Below are 3,776 nucleotides of genomic sequence, written 5' to 3'. Positions count from 1 at the left end.
CCCTTGTCCCTCTCCTGCAGGCCCTGGAGACCGCCACTTCCCTGGGGCTGAATTTAAATAATTAAGGGGGTCAGTTGCTGACCCCTAGCACCGAGGACCACCACCTCCAGGGGGCTAAATTAAAGTTTGTAGGTGGGGCCTCGCGGCCCCCCTTCAGAAGCCAACTATGCACTGGGGTGCACTGCCAATTATCCCACAAAAATGGCATCATTCATAACATCATTGATAATATCAATGTAATATTTGCAGCTAAATATTTGATGAAAAAACTGCATGGGGGGGCGCAAGTTATAGTTATCTTAGGGCATGAGTTATATGGCTTGATTACAACTTTGGAGGAGGTGTTAATCCGTCCCAAATGTGACGGATATACCACCAGCCGTATTACAAGTTCCATAGGATATAATGGACTCGTAATACGGCTGGTGGTATATCCGTCCCTTTACCGTCACTTTTGGGACGGATTAACACCTCCTCCAAAGTTGTAATCAGGCCCATAGTTACTTGAGATAACATTAACTATAACTGGTGAATTTCTATGGTTTGGTACAGTTAAAATCTGAGCCTGACTATAACGTCCCTGTACCCTTTGTTTTTTTTAAGTGACTATATATATATATATATATTAGCTAGTGACGCTAGGTTCTAGCTTCTATAGAAAAAGCTATTTTTTACTTGCCTATATCTTTGGTGCCGCTTGACAAATTTTCCTGAAAATGTCCTAAAAAATTTGACAGTCACATGAGCTTCTGTCTGGGAAATGTTCAGGGTGATCTGTCAAGCAGGGCCTGAGATAAAGGGGGGGTGAAATTTAGAGCGTTTTCAATGTTAATTTCAAAAGGAAAAATTGAACAGTGATAGCGCTGAAACCACCGAACAGAATTACACCAAATTTGGCAGAAGGGTACCTCTTGGTCTAAAAAGAACCAATTTTGTTATTTTGTATAAATCCATCAGTATCTTTTCAGAAATGTAAGGAAATCCAAATTTGTATATATAGGGACAGGAAGGATTTGCAGCCCCTCCCGATCTCATGACGAGATCGGATTGGCTGCCAACACTTCAACAAGGAAGTGTTGGCAGCCATCTTGGGACCCCGCTGATGCTGAGTCCCAGAAAAAAGGTAAAAAATAAAGACAAGGGTCTAGGGGAGAAACACCCTGACTTCCTTAGCTCTGGTGCTGGGGCCCCAAGGGACCCCCAGGGTTCAAAAGCATTTTTTTAAAATGTATACTGAAAAATAATGGCAGGGTCGTGAATCCATGGTAAAAATTACAAAAAGCAATCAAGTGTGGGCTCCTGAGCATGTTTTTAAATAAGCCCCAGTGTTTGCCAGGTCCCAAGGGCAGTGTTTTGTTTTTAATGAGGGGGGAGGGAGCTCCTGACCCCCCACAGTCCTGGGGACCTCCACTTCCCATGGGGTGATTAATTAATTATGTGAGGGGGCCGTGCCCAGGGTGAAATCCTTTGTAATGTGGGAGACCGCAGTGGCCTCTCCCACAGCCCCAGAGACCACCACCTCCCTGGGGCGATATATTCACATATGTGCAGGGGGGCGCATATGACCACCACTCCCAGGGCATTACAGAAATTGGGTACAGGGAACACAGAGGCCCCCCCACAGCCCCAGGGGCCACTACCTTCCCAGGGCAGCCACAGCCCCAGGTGCCACCACCCCCCCAGGGCAGTTAACCAATAAGGTACGGGTGGCCCTGCAGCCCTCCTGCAATCCCCCATCTCCCTAGGGCAAATAGTAGAATATGTAAAAGGGCTCCATTTCAGACCCCTCCTAGACCCAGGGACCACCACCTCCCCTAGGAAAAATAGTAAAAGCAAGGGGGTTTGTTTCCGATGCCCAAGCCCCAGGAACCACCACCTCCCTGGGGCTATGCACATTGGAGGGGGGCACGCAGCCCGCCTTAAGGTGCCACTGATGACCATGGGGACTGCCATCCCCCAGAGTTGACTCTTACTATGCTCTTGCTATGACCCTGTGGCTTGGCTGCAGCTTTGACAGCAAACACTCCGCTTTGTGACAGCGGGACCTGTCAAACAGGTCCCGCTGTCAAAAAGCAGAGCTTTCATCTCTGTTCTCTGCATGCAAATATACATGCAGGGATAGAGATGAAAGCTTTGCTTCAGCAACCAGGGAGCTGCTACTTAAAGCAGCTCTTTGGTTGCTGGAGCAGTGGGATAACGGGGGAGGCCTTGAAGCTACCCCCACGATCCCAGAGAGCTTGTGAAGGGCTATAAATAAATTAAAAAAATTAAAATCAGGTGGGACCATGGGGGAGGCCTGTGGACTTCGCGGGTGGTCCCAGAAAGCCCAGAAAGGGCATAGTATCCAATAAATTAAGTTAAGCAGTCAGGGACCATGGGGGGATCCTTGAGGCTCCTCAGCAGTCCTAGATCGCCCGTAAAGAAGTAAAAAACAAATATGAAAAAACTAAATAAGCAGCTCAAGTGTGAAGGTCGCAGACCTTCACACTTAGCGTTGAGAGTTTGTATCCAGGTATGTCCCTGATTGTTTCCCTCCTTTATTTTATTTCTTTTTATTCAAATGTTTAAGGCTCATACTGAAAGATGATCTCAATCTTTTTAATTGGCAAATAGATTTTTTACAAATACATTTTTATTTTCCATTTGGGCAGAAATAGCTCATTCTAAAAATATCATCCATCAAAGCATCTCTCCCTCTCACTCTCCTACTTGCTCTCTCTTTCTGTCTTTTAATCTCTTTCTCTCACTCACACACCCACTCAGACCCTTACACAGCTACTCACGGACTCACTCAGACATGCATGCACCCACTCACGGACTCACTCAGACCCTCATGCACCCACTCACAGACCTGAAAAGAAACTGATGCACCCACTAAGACACTGATGCATACACTGTCACACCCAGACAGACTCTAACAGCCCCCTCAACCCCAGACAAAAATGCGGAACAGCTATGGGAATTTCCTCCTCTCCAAGTTATGCTAACCTCACCATGGGATGGTGGGAAAGATAAATATCGTGGAGAGAGGAAAATCAGATATACACTGTGAAATCTGCTTCATGGCTTAGATTTATAGATGATTTATTCTTAATTTGGACAGGATCTGAGAAGGAATTCATAACATTTTCTGATATTTGAATCAAAATGAACGGGGCTTTAAATTTACATGCAACATAAGTAAAACTTAAATTGATTTTTTGGATGTTAAATTATATGTAAAAGAAGGAAAATTAGAGACAACTCTTTTTCAAAAACCCACAGCAACAAACAGTATTTTGCATGGAACAAGCACTCATCAGAAACATCTAATAAAAAACATACCATATGGGGAATTCCTGGGAATACATAGAAATTGTTCAAATGATGAAGAAATTAAAAAACAATATGGAGAAATTGAAAAGAGTTTCTCACAAGTAGGATATAAAAAAGTGTACTACATCAAGGAATTAAAAGAGCTAGTAAAATAAAAAGAGACACACTCTTAATACAAAAGAAAGAGAAAAAGCTAGTGGAAGATGCACAAATAAGAGTGATTTTGGATTATAGCAAGGAACAATTTGCAATTCAAAACAGTTTGAACAAATATTGGAACTTGTTATATAGAGATCAGGATATCTAGGATAAAGTAGGACCAAATCCTTCAATAACATACAAAAAAGTACCTTCATTAAAAGACATGCTTGTTAAAAATGATTTTTCATTACCTCAAAAAGAAACATGGTTAAGTAAAAACAATGGATTCTTCTAGTGTAATAAATGCAAAGCCTGTAAAA

At 43.2% G+C, this 3,776-nt stretch overlaps 1 non-coding gene across 1 annotated transcript; it reads left to right on the top strand.

Moving 5' to 3' along the window:
• The first annotated feature begins 2,082 nt into the window (after positions 1–2,082).
• LOC138252471 (small nucleolar RNA SNORA64/SNORA10 family) lies at positions 2,083–2,199 on the top strand. Its single transcript, XR_011195216.1, has one exon. It is a non-coding gene; the product is annotated as a small nucleolar RNA SNORA64/SNORA10 family (small nucleolar RNA).
• Positions 2,200–3,776: the final 1,577 nt, after the last annotated feature.

This window comes from Pleurodeles waltl, chromosome 8 (assembly GCF_031143425.1).
Source record: "Pleurodeles waltl isolate 20211129_DDA chromosome 8, aPleWal1.hap1.20221129, whole genome shotgun sequence".
In the NCBI taxonomy this organism is placed as follows: domain Eukaryota; kingdom Metazoa; phylum Chordata; class Amphibia; order Caudata; family Salamandridae; genus Pleurodeles; species Pleurodeles waltl.
This window is presented reverse-complemented; position numbering and strand designations above follow the sequence as displayed.